Raw genomic sequence first — 24,876 nt, 5'->3', positions numbered from 1 at the left:
AGCAATCCAGCCCTCTCATCTTCCTGTTCAACTCTGAACCCATTAGCTGTCTGTTTGTACTGTCTATACTAGAAATACTACTAACGTATTAGCTCTATGGGATGTATACAAGTTAAAATCTGAGCAACAGACATTTTTCATCCATTGGGTCTTTCCTGTGTAGATGTAAAGGCAAATTCCTTAGTGATTATAGATCTCTTTCAAGATTCTCTGTAAACAAGAACACCTTGAGGATCTCACCAGCCACAGGGAATCCCTCTTTGAACTATATTCAGCATTACATCTTCTCAATGACAGTGTTAAGCATACATTTCCGTGTTTTACGGAACTCCTAATTTTTATTATCAAAGGATCACTGAACAGGGCTATTTCTTCCAAGGAATCTTGAATGATCTTGTGGACTCCTTGCTGTAAAATTGCCCAAAAGGCTCAGTTCTGCTCTACCAAATCATACATTTTTTTTTATTATTGTAAAAAATAAGGAAAAATGAGATCTTGTATTTACGACATTTTTCCAGTTAACTGTGAAACAAGAAGGATGTGGTCCAGTGTTGAATACTGCCTATGAAAGTCTAGTACATAAATACTTAATAAATTCTTGCTGAATGACTACTAATACCTTCACTGAAGATGTCCTCAATTCATGCATAGATGACTCTCAAGTATATTTTATAGATGGGAAAACAGATATATATGCCAGTAGGTATAGTAGTCACTTGGTCACTTTTCTTTTGTGTTTAAAAAGGTCCAAGATTTTGTCCATAGCTTTGTTATCTCCTGTTCTTTCAGATGTTGTACATTAGTCCCTCAAAGCCCTAACAACGGTATCAGCTCTAGTACTTATCTCGTCTTTATCCCACAATTTTCGCCATTTTTATTCTCATTGGTGACATTTCTGCTTTCTCTATATGTACATTCAAGATGTATGTGGCATCATGTATGTGATGGTAATGTCCTTAATGGAGAAAAGAATGTTAAAATGTTTTTAAAGTGTTTTCCATTTTTCTTCTCTTTGTATTACTTTCATTTTTACTGACAATTTCCCTTTAGATGATTTTGCTTTGTTGGATATCTTACCAAGCTTCCTTCAGATTTTGCCTCCTTACTTCTCTCTGTTTTATGAGACAATACTGAACATGCTTCTATCATACTTTCACAATAATAACAATTACAACAACCCCCTCAAAATCCAGCACCATCTACGTCATGGAATGAAAGTGAGGGTAGACAATGGCAAAGTAAGGAAATGCCAAGCTAAGGTGATGGTAACATAAGGGCTTCATGTACCTTCAAATTGCTATGGTTCTGATGAAGTCCTGGAAAGAGTCCAGAAATGCTATGGAAATGGGCTTTGGAGATACCATTGGTCTGATCTTTGCTGTAGTCTGTGCTGATATAACTATTCCAGGTGAAAAAGAAACAGTTGCAAGGGAGGGGAAGGATGGCTCTGGGCTGCAAACTGGGACTGAGCAGCACTCCATGTTATAGTATCACGAGAAGGGAAGACATTGTTGATGATCTGGAAGAAATATTTTCTTTGGTAGAACAAAACTAAGCCTCATAAGCTCTTTTACAGCAATGTGTCCCCAAGATCATCCAAGATTCCTTGGGGAAAAATAACCCTGTTCAGTGATTCTCTGATAACAAAAATTAGGGATGCTTTAAACAAAAAGTTCAATGCCACATGGCCCAACTGAAAATTTTAAAAGAATTAAAAAGAATTTGAAAAACAAAAGCAAAATAAAAATTCTGGATTCCCTTAATCAGCAACTGAAGGCAAAAGTCAAAAGGTTTAGGCAATATGAGCAGTTAAAGCAATTTTAACATTAATAAAAAACTTTACTACAGAGATTTAATAAGTAAAGAAATCAGAGATGAGATAGAGGGCCCCTGAAGGAGGATGTGGAAAATTCCTGTTCTTCTATTTGATCACAAGAAACCTAACACAACAAAAATGCAAGTTGGAATAAAGAGAAATAGAAATCTTGTGCTCTAGTAGTTATGTCAAAAGAGGTAAAAACTAACTTATCTGCAAAACCATAAAAAGATAAAATTAGAAAAAATCCATAAATTAGGTCTCAAACATTGAGATATAAACTATTATCAAGGCATTTTACCAGCTTTTTCTCAGATTGTAAAACCCAACTCTATCCAAAGGGCAACATGAAACTAGTACCTCAAGATTGACAACACCAGCAACTTCTCGAAATAGGGGCCAAATGCATGTTTATGTACCTTATAAATAAAGCATTCAGAGCTTTTATCACTCAAAAAAATCTATGAGTACATATGAAAAAGCAATAACTTAGCTAAAAAGAGGAGATGCCTAAAAGTCTTTTTAAGGCTTACAAAGGAAAATTTGGTAATTTAGTCGAAAACCTGCTGGGAATTGCTATAAATATTTGTTATTTCTGTTGATCATAAAGCCTTTAATCCATTTCCATAATCAACCTACATATAAAAGAGACTCAAGTATAGCTAGAACACTACAGTATTTTAAATCTACATAGAAAACTATTCTCTATTTAAAACACACTATTGATAATACATCAAGAAAAATTGATAAAAAATGTGATAGTCCTCAGGAAGACAGTTTAAACCCATTATCATCTATCTAAGACAGAAGTACAGGATTCAAATTAAAAATTGTTGAAACAAAATATCCTTTTGGTAAACAAATATATATGAATAACATACATCTATAGGGTTCCATGACAAAAAATCACATTAAACAGCTTCAACTTGTGGAATCTTTAATACTATCAAAATATCATTTGAACAATGCAAAATTCTTAAGTTTAAGTTTCTTTAGGCACATCAAAGACAGAGAGTGAAAGCTTCAAGACTGAAGAGAGGACACACCAAATTAGTAGATGAAGGTGATATCTACAAATAAATTGTTTTTTTCCAACATAATATTAAGCCTAAGGATATCAAGAAGGCTATGGCTAATTATGTTAAGATACTTAACTGGTTTCTTGAAATTGAAATTGAATGTGGAAAAAAACTTTTTAAATAACCAATACTTACAGGATACCACTAACATATACATATAAAATTACAAAATGGATCAGATTTGGAAAATATCCTAAAAAAACCCACATAACATTAACAGAATCCAGGGTCTACCACCCTAAAAAGAAAACAAAACAATAATATTCTAACCAAAAGGATAAGCGTTATTAGACAAGACAATTATTACAGAATATATAAAACAGATAAAAAAAAAGTAGGGAAATATTTTTGAATCAAGAAGATATCACTCCTCTGAACAACATTCATAGTGGACCTCAGGTATGTGCCACTGGCACATACATACTATAATCAACAATTATTTACCTTCTGACAGAGACCATGAAAATAAGTGAGATATAAAAACAGAATCAAAAGTAACATCTACATTAATTCAGCCATAATTATTATGCAATAGTACATAATATATAATAATCATTAATATAATTAATACATGTTCAAAAAAAGGCATAAAAAGAACATAACCAAGTCATGATGATTTGTTTGTGAAAATAGAAGGGCTCACACTGGCAATTCAAGATCACCAAGTCACTACCATCAGAAATTACAGAAAGATTGCCATTAGGAAACCCAGACTCAATGAGTATTGCATATTGTGAAGGGAAATGGGAAAAACTACAAAACAACACTATTGGAAATTGTAAACATTTAGACACAACCTGGTGACCAGCATTATACCTTAGAAGCTTACTTTATTTTATGGACTGAGATATTACAAATCCCCATACTATAAATATAGAACTCAAAATATCCTAGAGACTTCTACCAATAAACTATCTTGAAAATGGAAGACTGAACTGATGCTTCCAAGCACTCAGATATAAGAATGATCCATAAAATGGATCCACAAAATCACAAGAAAAAAGTTTTTGATAGATATTGTCAAACCAAATACTAAGAGTGCCATACAAATATGTTGGAAGGATGGCTATATGGAATATATACATTCCTTTCTATGCTCATTCAGTAATCACTATCATGTCTAACTTTTTTAAGGTTCCATTCAGATTCCTATGGTAAATTCAGTGAGTTGCCTAAATTTTAGAATAAATCTTATCAGTGGACAGCCTAAATTTAAAATAAATTTAACCAAAAAATAAACAAAAAGAACAAAGACATGAGTAGAACTTTAGAAAAATTAGATAAAGAAGCAGAAGAGTGTAGTAGATAAGAGTGGATCTTGAAGCTAGAAAGATGCAAAGTCCTGTTCTCCCTTACAACTCAATTAACCTTTCATTTTCTAAGCAGCTCTCTTAAGAGGCAGGTGGTAGTAGAGTGCGTAAAATGTTGGTGCTGGAGTTAAGGAGACCTAAGTTAAAATCTTGTCTCAGAATTTACTTGCTGTGTAATCCTAGGCAAGTCACTCTCTCAGACTTGGTTTCCTCAGCAATAAAAATGGGATAATAGCACTTACCTCACAATGTTGTTATGAGGATTAATTGAAATAACATGTAAAGTGTTTTGCAAACCTTAACATACTACATAAATGCTAGCTAGTAATACTATTAAGGCTGTAAGTTACAGAGTTATAATACCAGTCTGCACTGGTAAAGGGAAGTTCCTCACCTGGAAGATTTCAATACCAATGAAATTAGGTCCAGTCCCTACCCTAACTAGGTTTATCTGAGATTAAAAGGGATATACTGAGATAACGAATCACAATTTTAGTTTCATTTCTCCTTTATCACAAACTAATTTTTCCTTTAAGAGATGCTATGCTATACAGTACATGTAGTGATACCATTTCATTATTTTTGTATTTAAGTTTAATGTAGTTTTTTAATTTATTTTTAATCATTTCTATTTTTACTGTTGCCTTGTCTGAACTCATGATTACCACATCTTTTCTGAATGCCTCTCAAATTCTACTCCAGTTCCTCACTTTAAGTTTGTGTGAATCTCTATGACTCAATTGTTTCTTATAAAATAACACATTGTTAGACTACATAGACTATGAATTCTAAGTCATTAGGATATTTTCTTCTATTTTTTTCCCAAGCTCATCCTATTCATATTCATGGTTATGATAGTTATGTATTTCCCTATAACATCCATGTGAGTTTTCTTCTCTTTGCCCCAAACCTGGCTCTTCAAATAGAGAGAATGTAAGAAAATTGAAAGAATGTAATCAACACCAGTCATCTCTAATTGAAGTGATCTGCTTCTGACTGACTGCACTTTCTCTTGTCCAGATGTCAGTCTTTGGTTTACCCTCTTTCATGCCTTAGACCCACCTTTACAATTCACCCACAGCCACACACAAAGGTAAAGGTTTTTCTGTTTGTGACTATTCCCTATCTGTCTCTATTTTTCTGCTTAAACTTCCCTCTTTCTAATCCCAATTTGTTCCTGTTGAGTTCAATGTATTACACTACCAATATGTGTGTGTGTGTGTGTGTGTGTGTATACACACTTCTAAATGTGATTCATCTGCCTTCACACAGTTCATACATGAGTGATGTCTGCTCACCCCGCCTCTTCTCCTCCATGGTTGCATAATTCTTTTTCTGGCCACCTCAGTATGAGATATAGTCAATTTGAATCCTTTTTTTCTAACTTCTTCCCTAATAATTCCACTCTCCCCTTTTTTCTTCCTGCTCTTAAGACTGTAAACTTGAAACAACACAATTCTCATAACTTGCTTATCTTAATTAACTCCCCCATGACCCTTAAGGAAAGACAGTAGAATTTCAAAAGGTTATTGTCTCTTCTCTTTATATAGAACATAAGCATTTTATCAGTTAGATCCCTAAAATTGCTCAAATTTATTTCCATTTCAAGATTTCTCTTCACTACTGTGCTTGCATTTCGAAGTTTCTACTGAGCTCTGGTGTGTTCATCAGGAATACTTTAAAGTTCTCTATTAGATTAAAAATCCATAATTTTCTTGTAAGGTTACACAGAGTCTTGAAGGGTCATTTATTTTTGGCTTCAAGCCTTTATATTTTACCTTCTGGAATTCCACAATTCTCTTTTACATAATCCCTGCCACATCTTAGGCTATGGTTCCTTAGTGCTTGAATTCCTTCTTTCTGGCTTCTCACGTTACCAAAAAAAAAAAATCTTCAATCTGTGGAAGCTGTGGGTTTTGGTTATAACATTCCTGGGATTTTTCATTTTGGGATCTCTTCAGGAGGTTAACTGGCACATTTTATTTTCAACTTGCCCTGAGGTACTACCCATGTTCATATCTGACCTCAGACACTCACTAGCTGTATGACTCTGGGCAAGTCATTTAATCTGTTTGCCTTAGTTTCCTTATTTGTAAAATAGGGATAATAATAACATCTACCCTCCCAGGGTTGCTGTGAGGATCAATGAAACAATAACTGTAAAACACTTGGTATAGTGCCTGGTATATTGTAAACACTATACAAATATTAGTTCTTTTTGTTCTAGTAAACCTGAACAATTTTCATTTATGATTTCTTGAAACATGACAACCAAAATTTTGTGTGTGGGGGTAGGGGAATGGGGGGGTTATGATTCTCCAGGAGTCTCACAACTCTTAAATTATGTCTCTCTGACCTCTTTTCTAGATCAATTGTTAACAGTAAAGTATCTTATATTTTCTATTTTATCAATTTTTAAAATTTTGTTCTAATATTTCTTTTTGTTTTTCAGCATTATTAAAAGTTCTCATAGTCCCATTTGTTTTTCATACAGTTAACGTCGTGGTTAAAGATTTCCACCTATTCTAAGCTATTTATTTTCTGACAACTTTTAAAAACTGGAGCTCTTATTTCACTGAAAATTTTTTTACTTCTTCTTATCCTTTCACTCTGATCTTAGTCCCCTCCCCCAAACCAAGTGAGAACACAAGAGAAATATAACCTATTAGAAGCATGAAGAGTCAGTTAAAGCAAATATTCATACTGGCCATGTCACAAATGTGTTTCTTTCTATACTCTAAGTGCTTCATCTATCAGACAGTGGGAAGTTATTTTAATATAAATCCTCCGGAATCATGTTTGGTCATTATCCTGATAACAGTTCAGCACAATAGTATTCCATTACATTTATATGCCATAACTTGTTCAACCATTTCCCAATTTATGAGTAGTCTTTCAGATTTCCGTTCTTTGCTACCTCAAAAAGAACTATACATATTTTTGAGTATCTTTAGAGTTTGCTTTGTTTAAGATTAATCCCTCCCTTAATCTATTCTCCTTCTAATTCCCACCCACCCCACCCCTACTCTCCCTTTTCTCAAATGAGTGTACAAATTGGGTACAGTATTTCTGTACCCAATACTAGGCTTGTGTATTCTTTCTTATTTTGACCAGTTCAAACGAGTTAGGTTTAAGTGTTGCCTGCCCCACCCTCATTCCTTCCTCCTAGTTGTATAGACTGCTTTTTTATTCAAACAAGATTATTTTCCCCATTCTTTCTCTCCTTTCCCATCTCTCCCAATGTATTCTTCTTCCCCTACCCTTTCCATTCTTCTTTTAAGATGATCAAAACGTAACAGAATCATTCCCCGCTCTACTGTCAAATTAAACTCTGCAGCCACAATGATGATAAGAATTCTGAGGGGCTACAAGTATCTTCTCCATAGAAGAATGTAAACAGTTGATTTCATGATCATATTTACCTTTTTATGCTTCTCTTGACTCCTATGTTGGTAAGTCAAATTTTCTACTCAGCTTCTGGTCTTATTAGGAATGCTTGCTCTATTTCATTAAAGATCCCCACCCACTCCCCACATTTATATTCAGTTTTGTTGGGTGAGTAACATTCTTGGATGTATTCCAAATCTTCTGCCTGGTAGAATATTATATTCCAAGTTCTCCACTCCTTCACAGTGAAGGCTGCTAAATCACATGGAATTCTAATTGTGGCTCTTTATTACTTGAATTCTTTCTGACTGCTTGCAGTAGTTTTCCTTCAGCTTGGAAGCTCTGGATTTTGGATACTACGTTTCTGAGAATTTTCATGTTGGTTTTCTTTCAGGAAGAGTCTTGTGGATTTTATTTTCATTTTGCTCTCTGATTCTAAGAGACATGGGAAGTTTTCTTTTAAGATTTCTTGAAATTGGACATCTAGGTGTTTTGGTCATGATATTCAGACAGTCCAATAATTCTTAATTTTTTTCTCTTTGATCTGTTTTCAGGTCAGTTGTTTTTGCTATGAGGTATCACACTTTTTTTATATTTTCAGTTTTGTGACTCTTTTAATATTTCTTGTTGTCCCACAAAGTCAATGACTTCTATTTGATCCATTTTCATTTTGAGAGTGTTTTGTTACTTGGGAAAGGTTTTGTACCTCTTGTGTTAAGCTGTTAATTTCCTTTCTAATTCTTTCTTCATAGCAATCATTTCTTTTCCAATATTTTCTTCAAGCATTCTCATTGAATTTATAAACATTTTTCACTCTTTTTAAATCTTGCTTCACTCATCTTTTTCAGGAATTTTAGGTGGATTTTTGCCAAGCTGTGACCCAGAACTGGGCAGCATACAGCAAAGCTGTCAGTTCACATCTGTCCACCTTGAAGTGCCCTCAGTAGGGATCTAAGGCTTCATCTTAGCATGCTCCTGGTCCAGTCTCATTCCCAGCATCCACAGACAATTTGTCTGTCTCAATATGCTAAACTGCACTGGAAAAATGACTAAATGTAACTTTTTCTGGATTTCCCCTTCAGGACTTGAACTGATTTATTTTCCAGAGCTGCTAGAGGACTTATGTATAAGGAAGCTTGGCCCACTGCTTCTTACCACTCCTCCATCTTGGCTCTGTATGGTCCAATCTCTTTTTTTATCTCTTGCTTCACTTCTTTCAGTAACTTTACTAGTGCTAATGGTCAGACTTTTCCCTAATTGAAACTTCTATCACATTTCCCATTTGAGGAAAACTTCAGCATTCTCTCCAAACAGTCACTGTCCTTCATCCCATTGACCCAATTAGTCGCCAAATCCTGCCAATTCTACTTCTACAGCATCTGAGCACTTCTATCTACTATACTATCTATGACCCTAGTTCACCTCCTTATCACCTTTCATCTAGACAATTACAAGGTCTTCTTCATTGGTCTCTCACCATAGCAGCCCAATTTACTCACTGATGCGAACATGATACTTCTTAAGCACAGATATGACCATATCAGTAGCCTACTTAAGAAAGACTCATGGCTCCATTTTGCCTCTAGGGTCAAATATTAAACTCCTCTGTTTAGCTTTTGAAGTCCTTCCCAACTAGGCCTTAATGCATCTTTCTAGCTTCATTATACAAGAGACCCATAACTATAATTCAATTAAAATGACCTCCCTTGTGTTTTTCACACACATTTTCTTCATCTCCTAGTTCAGGGCCAGGAATATCCTCCCTCCTCACCTTGGTCTTCCTTCAATATGCAGCTCAAACACCACTTTCTAAATGAAACTTTTTCTGATCCCAGTTGCCAGCACTTCCCAAACTGTCTTGAATATTTATTTGTATTTATTGTCTTTATATTTATGCACTTGCACTCCCGGTCTGTCTCTCTCATATGTGTCATGTACACCAGAGAGACACACACAAACTGTTTATTTTTTCCCTATCTTTTCCCCCATATACACATATTTTTTTTTGTACTAGTTATTTAAAATTGGAATTTAAGTTTCGTGCAAGTAGATTGTTTCATTTTTTTTGTATTTCTAACACCCGGTACAATGCCTTGGAACACAGCAGGCACTTAATAAATGTTTGAGGTCATTCTGGCTTTTAAATCATCGATGGAGTACATGTTATTCTATACCCCTAAACACCATCATTTTGGCCAACTGTGCTAGTGGAAAGTTGTTTTTTAAATATGGATATGTCATGTCCTACTATATATGTATATCCTATACATGTCCACTCTTCTCACTGATGATGAGTATATTCGTAGGAGAGGGTGTCCCAATTTCATACGAGGAAATGTTTTGGTACTACTTTTCTAACTACTCATTAAATGACTTTGCTTTGAATTTTTAAAAAATGGACATGTGTCTCTCTTTTTAGGACAACATCTTTAAGATGAATTATTACCAATGAACTATAACAATGAGATCCGAATACTAGAAATATCATCTGAAACATTTTAAAATATGGATGTTTTATCATCGGGGTCCAAGCATCCAAAAGGAACCTTTCTTTACTTAGTAAAAACTTTAAGGTAGTAATTTATCTGTGACAATTGTCCTTTGTCTCTCCTTTCATAGCCTTAATTCACACACACACAAAAAAACAGCTTTACTCCTTTGCTTTTGCTTTCTTATATCCCACTCATCTTGCAAACCCTCAAACCCTAGTTTCCTACATTATCGCTCCACTAAAACTGTTCTTCTCCAAGGTAACAAATTATTTCTTTATTGCTAAATCCAAGGGGCTTTACTCAGTTCTGAACCTTCTTTAATTCTCCATAGAATGTAACAGTTTTGACCACTCTTTTACTTTTTAAAACTTGTCTTCCCCCTGGTTTTTCAGGATGTTCGTTGCTCTGCCAGGGTTCTTTTTCTCCCTGTAAAACCATTCCATCTCCTTTTTGAATTTCCAGTCTTTAGCTCTCTCCTGGCCACCAATCCTGCATTTACAATCACCTGCTGGACATTTTCACATGACCTGACATGTCAAATCTGACATGTCCCTAAAACTCTTAAATTCCCTACTTCTGAAAAGGACACTATCACTCTCCTGACCACCCAGATTTACAATCTTGGAGACACCCTCCTCTCCTTGCTCTCATTCATCTTCCCATATTTCAAATCCCTTCACTTCATCTCCCCCCTCTCTAAAGCATTGGTCTGACCATGCCACTTCCATATTTAAGAAGCATCAGTGGCTTCCCATTGCCTTTATGATAAAACAAAAACTGCTGCTCTGTTTGCGCATTTAAGGCTCTAAATAATCTGGACCTGGTCAATCTTTTCAGACTGACCATACATTGCTCTCCTCCTATATTCTACACACCATCCAAACTGGCCTAATTGCCATTCCCTGTATGTGACTTTCTACCTCCCATCTCTGTGTCTTTGAATAAGAAGTCCCCCATGCATAGAATGCCCTCCTTCCTCACTTTTGGGAACCCTTAAGCTCTCTTCCAAGGCTCAACTCAAGTGCTTTCTATTTGAAGGAATCTTTCCTGATGGAAATTGTTTTTAGCTGCTTCTTTCCCCAACATATATACACACACCTTACTATCAAATCACTTCATATAAATCATGCTTTTACTTATTGGTAAACATTGTAAATATTCATTCCATAGAATATAAATTCCTTAAGGGCACAGACTGTTTCACTTTTGTATCTGAATTAACACCCGCTAGGCACAATGTCTGACACATAGCAGACATTTAATAATCATTTGCTGACTGATTTAATAAAAATCAAGAAGGGATTTTAGATTTTAGTAAAAATAAGAAAAGAAAAAGGACAAGCTTAAATTTAAGTATCAATTAAATGCATTCAAATATATGTCTTCCTTTATCTGCTATAAAATGCATTCATATGACTAATGTGGAAATGTTTAATATGATCATGCATGTATAGCCTACATTAGATTTCATGCTGTCTTGGGAAGGAGGGAGTACAGAGAGGGAAAAATTTAGAACTCAAAATCTTATAAAAGCAGGTGTCAAAAACTAAAAATAAATAACTTTTAAAAAATAAAATAAAATGTGTTTCTTACCTTGCAAACTTCTCTTTTGAGAAAATCAGATGCGGTTTCCTTCCTAGAAAATATTAGGTAGAAAAGTTGAATACATTAGTTTCTAAATAGCAAATCTTTTGACTATACTAAATTTTAACCTCTCATAGATTCCATCTTTTTTTCTATAAGTTGCAAAAAAAAATCCATTATAGCAGTTTTAATGATATAAATTTATTTTAACCACTAATTTCTAGTTAATTGCTCTCATTTTATCAAGTAAATCACATCACCTCATCAATAAAACAAGGTGAACAAAGTAATCTGTCTATAAGGTCTTTTTTCTAGGTCTAAAGCTATGTTCCCATGAATTATCTATTTATAGCTCACATTTAAACATTGCTTAAATAAGGAATAACAAATAAACGGAAAATCTATAAAGTAGAGACATTAATACTGTTTTACAACAGTATTACATATCATTGGCTTTTACTCGACTTGGAATTTGGTATTTTCCAGTTCACTTCTGATTGACTGCAAGAAAAATCTCAAAAATAAATATAGATTCTAAAGCATGTTGAAGCAAGTATTAGCATTACAAAATACATTCAATAGGAAGTATACTCTATATAAGCTTAAGTGGGAGCCAAATCAAGTCTCATAATGCAAAGTGAGTTGCTTTAAAAATAGTTGATATATTTTTATTTATAAAATTAGACATCTTTACTGCCAACAGGAATGAATAGTATCTTACCATACTTACTAATATGACTGAAAAGCAACAGCTGCATTTTACTTCATCACAAATTAACAATTTCATCTCTTCTGCATCTGGTTCCTCTCTTTCTTGTTATCATTCCTGAAATAAAGGTGCCAATACGAAGAACGTTATTCTTGAAAACGTTTGGTAAAAAAAATAACCACTGGTTTTTCAATTAGCACAATACTCATAGAACTTTAAAAGTAACTGAAGTATTACTAAAATTTCCTTTGGTCACTTTTAAAAATAAAAACATTATACAAGCATTATGAACTCACAGGTGAAAAAAAATCAGACTGTAAACTCATAGGCAGAGATCACATTTGGCATGTTCATGTATGTGCCTAGTGCAAGGGTCCAACAAGCCCTCAAGTCTTCAGTGTGGCTACCCGCTGACTGATGATGTCACTTAAAGGACCTTCAGGCATTAAACTGACAGTCAACTCAATCACTGCCTGGGGATAAAAACTGAGGGTTTTAAATGGTAAACCTTTAATACTAGATTTATTTACTCCTGCTAACTTATTTATTTTGCTATACAGCATTTCAGAACAACCTTCTTTTTCCACTGTGGATTTACAGATGCTATGGTCAAGCAACAGATTTCAATTTGTCCAAGTATAACATAATTAGAAAGGTAAATTCGCTACAAAAAATATATATATATATATGTGCACATGAGATACTTTACAATCAAACACAAATCTGTTTGGGGTTATCCATGATACTTTTTTCCCTCTTTTAGTTAAATACAGGGACTAAAATTTCACTCCGTGAGGGCAAGGGCTGCTTTATTTATCTATGAATCCCAAATAAAACCTAAAGCAGTATCTTAGTACTTAAAGGAATCATTTTTGCATTTTAAGATTTTCAAAGCAATTTTCTCTCAACAACCCTGTGAGGAGGAGAGCAGATATCACAGATAAAAAGTATTGGGCTTTGAGGTTGAAATCAATCAACCAGAATTTGTCAAGCATCTAGTATGTGCTATTTACTTGTATCTAGTATGTGCGGATACAATGACAAAAAAAAAAAGAAAAAACATCTACTCTCTACTGAAGACAAGAGGCACATAACTAAGTCCACGTAACATAACCACCTGGTGGTGGAGTGAGGCATTAGTTGCTGTGGGGATCAAAAGAGGCTTCGTGCAGAAGGTGTTTCATGAGCAGTTTTAAAAGAAAGAAAAGGTTCAAAGAGGTGGGGGCGGGGGAGAGGTGAAAATGTATCTCGGTACAGCTAGGGCAAAAGGCCTGAGTCAGGAGATGGGAGTGTCCTTCCTGAAAGAGTAAGAAACTCAGTCTGAATTGAACAGAGAACATGAGAAGCAAAACGATGCATAACTGAGGTTGGAAAGGTAGTTTAGAACTGGGAAGGACTTTAAAAAAACTAAAGAGAAGAGCTTATCTAATGGGCAACCATTGGAGTTTATTGAGTAGAATATGGACTTGTTAAAACTGAACTTTAGGAAAATAACTTAGGAACCCAGCAAAAGTCAGTTCAAAGCCAGGCCTTCCACATATATCAGCCAGGAGAATCAGGGTAAGAAACTTAACCACTATGAACCTTAGACAACTCTTATCTCTAATTTATTAAATTCTAAGCAAGTTAATATTTGTAGTTGTAAGAGGAATTTGGAGTTCACACCACTAAGATGAGAAGACTGAATAGTAATAATAATAACTGGCATTTAATCTTAGACTTTAGAAAGTTCTCTCTTTCTCTCTGTCTCTCTTTATATACACACACACACACACATATATACACATATATATGTACACACATACATTCTTTCACAGCAATTCTTTTTGAGTAGATAACAAGAAATATTTGTTGAATTATGAATAAAACAGGCAGGAGGGGAACCGAACCTGGTATCTCAAGAGGGCCCTTAAGCACCTTAAAAATTAAGAATAAGTAATATAATTATTTATCAGTGACAACTAATAGCAGATCAGATTAATTAGCAACCATTGGTCTTTAGCAATCACTTATGAAATGCAAGATTATTTTTGGTAAATAAACAAAACACAAAGTAAACTTAATGATGCAGCTCCCTTTCCCCAAGCATCCTCACATAGCCCAGTCAGTCGGTCAGTCAATAAACATTTATTAAACACCTACTATGTGCTAGGCACTGTTCTAAGCACAGAGGATACAAAAAAAGGGAAAAAGCCCCTGCCCTCAAGGAGTTCACAATCTCATGGGGAGACAACACACAAACAAATATATGCAAATGTAAGCTATATACAACATAAATAAGAAGTAATTAACAGAGAAAAGACACTAGAATAAAGTCGGTTAAGACTTCCTGTAAAAGATGAGACTTCAGCTGGGACTTAAAGAAAGCCAGAGAAGTCAGAAGGCAGAGATGAAGAGGGAGAGCATTCCAGGCATGGAAGGCAGCCAAAGAAAATGTCCATAGCTGAGAGATGAAATGTCTTGTTTGAGGAACAAAGAGGTCACTGTAACTGGAATGAAGAGTACAGAGCAGGTGGTAAGGTATAGGAAAACTGCAAAGGTAGGAGGGAGCTAGATAAAGAAGGGTTTTGAATGCCAAAGAGAGGATTTTGTATTTGAACTTTGAAGGGATAGAGAGCGATTAGAGTTGGGGGTGGGACGGGGAGGAGGTGGACAAGATCTGCATTGTGGTTTAGGAAACATTTATGGAAAATATTTTGGTGGCTGAATGGTGGATGGATTGGAGTGGGGAGAGACTTGAGACATGCAGGCCCACCACAGACTATTACAACAGTCTAGGACAGAGGTGATATGGATCTGCGCCAGAGTAGGAGCAGAAGCAGAGAAGAGAAAAATAGAAGTACTGGAGAGATACTGTAATGGTGAAATCAATAGCTTTTTGCAACAGACTGAATGTGACAGATAATGAGAAGTCAGGGATAACTCCCAGGATGCTGAGCCTAAGGCAATATATTTTAATACCTCTACTACATGACTAGTTTCAAGTTTTTTCTTCACTACTTCCATATTTTAATCTAAATAAGTAGCATCCCATTCATCAGTCTACAATAAAATCAAATATTTAAAGAAATCAAAGGGTGGCTCATGAGATCAAGAAGGTCATGAGATCAGGAAGATGGTTTTCTAGACATTTTTTTCTCCTTCAGAACTCTAAAAACTCCCCCAAAATTAGAATAATGTGAAAGAGGCGAAATAATTGCAGCAATCACTGAAGAGCAAGGCAGTAAGATAACTAAAAAGGTACTGACAAATTAACAGTTTAGAATAAACTAATCCCTGAGGTGCTCACTCAGCAATCTCTCCTATAGTCCCTTGGTCTACCTAGCAGGGTGGCAAAACCTGACCCACAGGCTTGTGCTCTAGGATCCACTCAGCAATTTCCTTGTTGTTGCTTCAGTTGCTGCCAGCTCACCCTGCCAGAATTCTTACCCCACCATTTTGTAGCAAGAACCAGCAAATCTCAAGTCAGCTAATCCCATGTAGAACTGGGGAGGTATAGGAAAAGTCATGTATTCTCTGCCTGGGATGGAGGAATAGGGGCAGGTTGCCATGGTCCTGACTGCTATACCAGAAATTAAAGAAAAAGGAATAACATGCAATTGGGATAAAGTCTATCCCCCTAAAAGTCGCAATGGGCAGTCATTGGAAGCCAGAGTTTGGAAAATTCCTGAAAAGTAAATTTCCCAATAGAAGATTATGAGGCCGCTTTGAGGCCCATCCCTCTAGGGATCTGTCATCAAGGGAGGAGAAAAAAAGTGGAAAATATAAGGGAACAAGACTGAAAACAATAACATGCATATATTAAGTGTCTAATTTGTGCCAGGCACTGTGCTAAACACTGGAGATACAAAGAAGGTCAGGCAATCTTAAAGAAAAAATATGTAGAAATAATCTAAGAATTATAGGTCTTCCAGAAAAACACAATGAAATCAAAAGATTTCATTCCATTCTTCAGAAAATTATGCCAAAAAATTCCCTCAGAAGTAGGAGAAACAGAGGGCAAAATACAGATTGAGAATGCACAGAAAGTAGACATGGATAAACCTCAAGTTTAATTCTTCAAAAAATGTAGCAGAAAAACATTAGACTTTTAACATCAAACAATCTCTGGCAAAGAAGAGAAATTTCTTCACCTTCCTTAGAAAATTAGTCAAAATTACTCAAGACCACTGTTTGTGTACATAAAATCAAAGAATGTTTTGGGATGGATATGCCAAAAAACAAAGGTTTGTAGCTCAAAATTTCCATAATATTCAACAAAACTGGAACTAATCAAGCAATGAAAAAAGATGGACATTTTACTAAATGAAGAAATTTCAATCTTTTTTTCCCAAAAAAAGCCAAAGCTAGGCAAGTAAATGGAAAAATATCAAATAAAAGAAACATAAGAAAACTAAATAAGTAATAGCAAGAAAAGACTATGCAGTGAAATTAATGCTTTCATTGTCTATGGCTAGTCAAGGCAATTTTAAAAAACACTCATTATCTCACTGGCCCTCAACCAAAGAGAAATATCTATGAGTAAAAGAATCTAAAAGGCAAAGGAGCTAAGGGAGTTTTTAAAAAGTCAGGAAAACGGACAGAAGAAGAAATAAATTAATATTTTTTTGGACTCAAACGTACATTCCCCTCATAAGTGAGTCAATATTTTTTGGGGGGTGGGGGTGGAAAAGTACAGAGGCAAAATACTCCATCAGAGAAAAAGAGAGAAGGAAGGAAGGGAGTTGGAGAGATAAGAAACACATTGTACCTGGAATAGGCTCAAAAGGAGACATGGGACTGCAGCTTTTACTGCTATCTAGCCCTGTAACTGTAGACTTTGGGAAAATAACACAATGAGCAAAGGCCCTGAAATCAGGTTCCACTCATAAAGAGGAAATTCTCTAAAAGCACTGAAACATACTTCACATAAAAGGATGTATGTGTGAGAAGAGCCAGGGTGTTTAGGGCTGGACAATTCAAGAGACAGGGATCTTTGCTGAGACAGCTTATTAGCCCCAAGCAAGAAGGCCCCAAGCCAATGTGGGCAAACAAGAGGATATAAGGAAGACAGTAAGGTTAGGAAGCAGAATATATGCACTGACCTTGGAATGAGCAAGTGGAAAACAAAAAGATAAGGAATAGAAATAGGACCTTTGACAAAAACAAAAGGAAACACTGGAAGGCAACCTAGTAAAAATAAGGTTTAGACTAAAATTTAATGTCACAAGGTTAAAATGGACACATGACTTAGGTATAATATACAGCGTACCTTCCACTAAACTAGTGTTTTCTTCAAGAAGTAATATTTCTAGAACTGAGTCTTTCAAAAAGAAAATGCTGCCAAAAAAAAATTTTAAAGGACATGAGAAAGGCAATGAGTGTGACATCAATAATTGCATAAGTTAGGGTGAATGGCAGAGAGAACAAAGCTTTTGTCTTCCAGGAACTCCATGTGAGGGTCATAGAAGGAAACATGTACCATAGACAATGAAACAATGCCATTATCAAAAAATATATGTAAAAATGGTGATGTGACCGTATGGATAGAGAGCTAAACTTGGAAGTCAAAAAGACCCACATTCAAATGTTGTCTCTATTACTTACTGTATAATCATGGACAAGTCACAAATTAGAATTCAATCTGTATACATGCTCTTGAGTTGCATTAAAAGATGCACGGCTTTCAGGAATAAGAAGGTGAAAGGCCATTTGTACTCTGGCATGGCCTGGACATATGTGCAGTATTGTGTATAGTTCTAGGTCCAGCAGTTTAGGAAGGTCATTGATAAGCTGGACGACATACAGAGAAGGGGAACCTTGAGTCCATGACATATGAGAACCAGGCAAAGGAAGAGAAGAGCTTTAGCTAGGAGAACATAGACACTTTGTCAACTAGCATTTATTAAGCACTTAAGAGTGTAGCATCCACTGGGCTATACAGGCAGAAAGAGTCCCTGACCTCAAGAAGCTTACATTCGAATGGAGAAAAACAACAGATAAAGGTAAAGAGGGAAGGGAAAACAGATTAGCCTACATAAAGTAAGTCTGACCACACCTACTTTGGCCCTAATGGGAACCTAAGGGACAATGAGTTACACTGGTCTCAGGCTACCTGAACACTTATCTACTTCGTGCTGGTACACTGGCACTGAATTAGCCTCTATCTCTCTGTACATCGCCCTATGGGGCTTGGCTCTTTCCCAAATTCTGCTGTGACAAGAGCCAAGGCCTGGATCCGGTTTATGGTTTCTAATTACTGAAGTTATTTCTGCCTTAAAAATTTCTCTGTTCAGAGCAAAGGGTGGCTTTAGGTCCAGTTCCTAGAGTGCACGTGGACTTGCCTAGCATCGCTTTTCTCTGGGTCTCTAAAGTAGGGGTTCTGAAACCTTTTCCGTGTTATGGACCCATTTGGGCATCAAGGACATCATTTTGTTACAATCAAACAAATGCACAAACTCAAGGAGATCCCGAACTCCTAACTCGAGCTCACTTCACAAATTGAAAATTTGCTTATGGACCTCTTCCCAGAATAATAATGATGATAACAATAACAGCAACTAGCATTTATGTAGCTTGTCGGTGCTAGGCACTGAGCTATGGTCTTCACAAACATTATTTGAATAAAAATAAAGTATATCCAATTACAAAGAAATAGTTATCCAAAAAGCATTTGAAATTCCTTTTTTCACAGGCTTCAAATCGCTTTTTCACTTGGCTTTGGGCCATCTTTTTGTGCAGATCTGGACTAGCTAATTTCTCATGCTCTTTAGCACTGGCCTTTCTGGGGTCCTTTCCACAGATCTGCTGGAGTTTATATGGAAGACTGAGTTGGACAGATTTTCACATTGCCATCTTTACCTTAAGTCCCAGCATTAAACATTTTTTAAAAATAAAATTTATAGGTGAGCAAGTGAAAAAATTATATTTTACTTCAGTAAGTAAAGTACATGCACTTACTTAAATATTTTCTCCCAGTCTTGAAATGAGGACCTAAATTCCATAATACTTAGCTTTTAAAATTGGAAATATCTCAGAATAGTTTACATATACAAACTTCAGATAGCCATTTTATAATGGAATTTGAAAATAAAAGATTATTATAGTTTTTTCATTCTTTCACATTATTATTTGAGTATCACCTATGTGCCCAACTCCACACTAGGCAAGCCTCCAGTAACATGAAAGAGCAAGTTCTTATCACTGTACTACTCCAAAGCCTTCAATGGTTCCCCAATGCTTAGCAAATAAAGTCAAACTTCATTAGGTTATTATTCCTATTTAAGTGGATCCTTTTTAGACTCATACTACATTCATTCATTCATTCATTCATTCATTCATTCATTCATAGACAACGAACTCCAGCAAAACTGAAGCACTAAGACCTACTTCTATGGGACAACCTTGGCCAAGTTTTTTCCATCTATAAAATAAGATGGGCCTAAATGCCACCTGATATTCTTTCTACCTATAAATCTGGTATCCTAAGATGAAATATTACTCAATATTTACTCACTGAAATATTACTTCTAATAGCAATACTTCAAGGCTGAGTCTTGAAATACTATATCCTTAAGGATGCTTTAGCCCTTATCGCTTTAAAGCAAAAGTGCCCTTTTCCTTCAGCTGAATTCTCATAGCATTTGATATTTGTTGTGCAATTATCGCTCTCTATTCTGTATTATAAGTATTTGTATACATGTCTTCCAATTTCATTATATGCTCCTCAAAGCCAGAGACGATTTCCCTGTATTCATCTTTGTCTAATGCCCCTTGACATCTAGTATGTTTTGTACATGGTAGATACTCAAATAATATCTATTACAGCACATGAACAGATGAATTTCAGACTATTCAGAAAGTTATATACTGAGGAATTTCAAACTTACAAATTGGTAACAAAATCTTCAAATAATGTTGAAAGTGGGAAATTTTTAATCAAGAGAGTATATTCCCCGATATCTTTTACAATGGAAGGCTTGGCTAAGGTCACTGTGACCCCAGGAGTAAACACCAGCTTGCCTAATTAGGGTTGCTAATTCCTTAAGGGCAGAGACCAGGCTTTAGTCATCTTTGTATTCTACTCCTCATCTAGCACATTATCTTGCACATACTGTAGTAAATGTTTGCTGAATGGACTTGATAAACACACCAGATCTGTAGGACATGGCATGGCAGTAACTGAAGTGTAACAGGTAAAAGAGTCATTGATGCATCTGGATAAGCAACAATATTGGTTGCAAAGGACCCCTATTTTTCAAGGAATGCAGTACTGAAATAAGAACCAACTGAAAAACAGGGTTATATAGAATTTCATTTTCCAGCCAAGGGCTATAATGCATTCCGTATATAAAAGGAGGCACACCTTTAGCAAGCAACCCATTGAAAGATTCCAAAAGCCTAAAATATGAACAGCTTGAGACAAGAAACACAGAAGCATTCCAATATTTTGCCAATGAGTTAAAAGAATGAACACTTTCTAAGTTGGGTATGGCTTTACCACCTCTCTCGAAATGTTCTACTGATTTATGTTTACTCCTAGAACTTTTCAGCAAAAAGGTCAGTACTACTAATTGCTTCTTGCTGCTCCAATTCATTAACTGTTATACTATGGAACACACTTGAGAAATACTTTGGACACACACGAACTCTAAAGCCTAACTGTTTTAAACTACCCCCATAAATACAGTATTTTACTTAACCCTCCCCCTAAGAGAGTTTAGTATCTTTCAATATATAAAAGCTTACATTCTTTGCAACTCCTGGGTTAAGTCCAAATTTTGACATTTTGAATGACTAGTATTTGTACAAACTAGTGATGGAAGAGTTGAGCTATATTTAAGCATGAATGTGCCAAAATGATACAAATGAAGAAACTGTAAAACTACTTCATGGAAAAATATACAAAAGTACTGAATAGACAACAGAAAATAGAAAATCTTATCTGCATGAACTGTAGCAACTTTTAAAAAGTCACAACGCTGTGATACAAATCCATAATCTAAGTAATAACCCTACAAAACAAGCAAAACAAAAATACAGCCAGCAGTCCTGCAGAAAAAAGAAGTTTACTTGCTAATAAGTTCTTCAAATCACAGGGTAAAAATCTGACCATCTATGTGAGAATGTGTTTGACAAGCTATCTTTTTTAACATGAAGATGCTATGGACCTATCCATGTGCTTTGACCTGGTTTTCTTTTAGTGTCAGCAGGTTTTTGCTAATTCCTAAAACCACATTTCCCAGCGAGCAACTCTCCTTTTGTCCACATCACTTATTAGTGTCTTCTAATATAAGCCAATCAACAAGAATTTATCAAGTGCATATGAGCCAGGAATTGGGATCCCTGGGGATGCAAAGAAAAGCAAAATGATCCCTGCCTGCAAGTAGCTGACATTCTAATGGAGGAGACAACATGCAAATAACTAAGTGTATATATGACATACAACTATTTTAAGGAGGTCAAGTACTTCCTAAGTGTTATTTTGCTCTCATTAAATATGTACCTATGTTGGTCAGCAACAAGTATTTATTGGATACCTGCTAAACTTGGTGTCAAGGGAAACAGAAAAAAATAAGACATAAGAATAAGTACTCCATTAAGGGGCTTAAGATCTAAATGGGGGAACAACTAACAACTATAAAAACTTACATTTCTATATTTTGACAAAAGTCTCAATGTGGTATCTTACGATGATGTGCATGTGGCCTTGATTTCTTAAAGCTTATTTTAACAGAGCACAAAAAACTTTCATATCATACCCAGCTGGAGAAGTTTCATGTAAGGACAGGCAATTAACTGTATTACTATCATCTAAAACCTAGCCTACCTAAGTTTTGACAGGCTCATCAGAAGAAGGTTGGCCACAAAGCAATGAGTCTTTCTGCCATAGTGGTTCATGAATACCACCTATGAAGTTGTAATGGAGTTATGATATGCAAAGGTGTGGTGCACCTGACCGGTATGTGTTTCCCTGAATGGCTAGTGTGTTATGGTCTGCAAAGTATTTTCTATACACTATCTCATTTGATCCTCAACAATCCTGAAGGGGTATTGAGAGAAGGTACCACATTCATTTTTAATGTGCCCAGCAATCCCATTTTGCCCAAGTTCATAAAGCAGGTGAGTCACAGAATGAGTCAAGAACAACAGAGTTGCAAGGGATCTAAAAGGGATGCATCCCTATACCCAACCAATTCCCCTCATCTCACAAATGAGGAAAAAAAGTTGGACCCTAAGACTTACCCAAGATCACAGAGTAACTAATGGCTGAGCAAAAACTCAAATTGAAATCTTGTGATTTCAATTTCCATGCTTTTCCCACTATTTCACAGCTGCTGCCTCTAATATGTGAAGTAATAGTGAATAAGTACTGTATCTAAGAATCTAAGTAGAGAAAAGAGAGCTAAGAAAAGAAGAAAATCAATGAGGCCTAGTGCAGCTGAAAAATGCTTCACATAGGAGGTTGACCTTTAGCTGCACCCTAAAGGATGCGTAGATTTTACTTAGATAAGCAGAAGGAAGAGATAGAAGGAAGTATGATATATTCTAGTGCCTTCTCTCTGTTAATTATTTCCCACTTATTCTGTAAATTGCTTGTTTTATATATTTTTGCATGTTGTCTCCCCCACTGGACTGTAACTTCCTTGAGGGCAAGAACTGTCTTTTGACTTTTTGTGTTTCCTATGGCTGGTCACATACCTGGAACACAGTGGGTGCTTAATAAATGTTTATGGATACTGATATTGTATTATGGATGTGAAGAATAACATGAGCAAATATATGAAGTCAAAATGGGCTAAATACAGGATTTCTGGTTTCCCCTTTTTAAAAATGAGGCAGGACAACACTCATTGAGACCTAGTTGTATCTTGAGGAGTGTCATAAAGAAATGACAAGGTAATTTCTGGAATGCTTCTGCCAAAGGTCAAATGAATGCTGTCCTCATGTCATAAGATTTTCAGTGCTATATTTAAATTATTTTTTAAAAAATAATGTATCCAACACCACTATCACAATAAACTCAAAACAGTTACATAATCTGAACAGAAAAGGTCTTACCATAAATAAATTTTTAGAAATGAACCACATCTGGTACTTTTCATAACATTGTCTAGAAAGTGAATTCTTAACCCAAGGAGGTTTTAGAATTGAAAACAAAGATAACTTTGGTTAGATGAAATGGAAAAGTTTGCATGAACAATACTGACACAGGATAAAAAGGAAAAGGTTGATTTGGAAAAAAAAATTTATAGGCCAAGATGGCGGAGTAGAAAGACGCACATACACATAGCTCCGAACCCACAACCCATAGAACGGCTAGAGGGGACCAACTCACGGTGAATTCTGCACCCAGAGGCCACGGAATATTGGAGCGAGGGAGATTTCTGTTCCGGAGAGACCTGCAAACCTCTCGTGGGGGGTCCTTCCCACTGAGGACTGGGCGCCAGGACTGGGAGCTGAGGGCAGCCCTGCAGCGGCCGCCACTCCAAGAGGAAAAGATCCGAGCAGGCTTCAGGGACGGGATCTCCAGCGGCCCCACAAGTCCCTCCGCCCACAGGTGACGGGGGTCGGTGAGAGAGTCTCTTTGGCGGGTTGAGAGGGGAGTGGGGTGCCCCCATGATTCGGGCCCCCCCGGGAGGTAGAAGCTGAGAGGCGGTTGCAGACAGGGGCTCCCCAAGCAGGCAGAAGCCTGGATCCATTGTGGAAGGTCTGTGCCTAAACCCCCTGAGGGAACTGAGCCTGAGAGGCGGCCCTGCCCCGACCTGACCACCTGAACTTAATCTCACACTGAATAGCAGCCCTGCCCCCGCCAAAAGCCCTAAGGCGGGAAGCAGCATTTGAATCTCAGTCCCCAAACGCTGGCTGGGAGGACCAGGAGGCGAGGTGGGTGTGAGGAGAATATTCAGAGGTCAAGTCACTGGCTGGGGAGAATGCCCAGAAAAGGGAAAAGAAATAAGACTACTGAAGGCTACTTTCTTGGAGAACAGGCATTTCCTCCCTTCCTTTCTGATGAGGAAGAACAATGCTTACCATCAGGCAAAGACACAGAAATCAAGGATTCTGTGTCCCAGCCCACCCAATGGGCTCAGGCCATGGAAGAGCTCAAAAAGAATTTTGGAAATCAAGTTAGAGAGGTGGAGGAAAAACTGGGAAGAGAAATGAGAGGGATGAAAGAGAAGCATGAAAAGCAGATCAGCTCCCTGCTAAAGGAGAACCAAAAAAATGTTGAAGAAATTAACACCTTGAAAACTAGCCTAACTCAATTGGCAAAAGAGGTTCAAAAAGCCAATGAGGAGAAGAATGCTTTCAAAAGCAGAATTAGCCAAATGGAAAAGGAGATTCAAAAGCTCAGTGAAGAAAATAGTTCTTTCAAAACTAGAATGGCACAGATGGGCGCTAAGGACTTTGTGAGAAAGACAGATATCACAGAACATAGCGAGAAGATTGGAAAAATGGAAGATAATGTGAAATATCTTATTGGAAAAACAACTGACCTGGAAAATAGATTCAGGAGAGA

At 36.3% G+C, this 24,876-nt stretch overlaps 1 protein-coding gene across 3 annotated transcripts in view; it reads right to left on the bottom strand.

Annotated features, from left to right (window-relative positions):
• FRS2 (fibroblast growth factor receptor substrate 2) overlaps positions 1 to 24,876 on the bottom strand; it is a 117,632-nt gene that overhangs the window by 52,390 nt on the left and 40,366 nt on the right. For 2 of the 3 annotated variants that reach the window (XM_072655355.1, XM_072655353.1), the window contains exons 2-3: positions 12,399 to 12,494; positions 11,678 to 11,720 (exon numbers count right to left, since the gene is read on the bottom strand). The gene's annotated coding sequence lies outside the window, so the exon portion shown is untranslated. Of the gene's footprint in view, positions 1 to 11,677; positions 11,721 to 12,389; positions 12,495 to 24,876 lie in introns of all 3 variants that reach the window. The other variant, XM_072655354.1, reaches the window with a different exon arrangement.

Source organism: Notamacropus eugenii, chromosome 3 (genome assembly GCF_028372415.1).
Source record: "Notamacropus eugenii isolate mMacEug1 chromosome 3, mMacEug1.pri_v2, whole genome shotgun sequence".
Taxonomy (NCBI): domain Eukaryota; kingdom Metazoa; phylum Chordata; class Mammalia; order Diprotodontia; family Macropodidae; genus Notamacropus; species Notamacropus eugenii.
The sequence above is the reverse complement of the archived record's forward strand: the minus strand, read 5'-3'. Positions and strand labels throughout refer to the sequence as shown.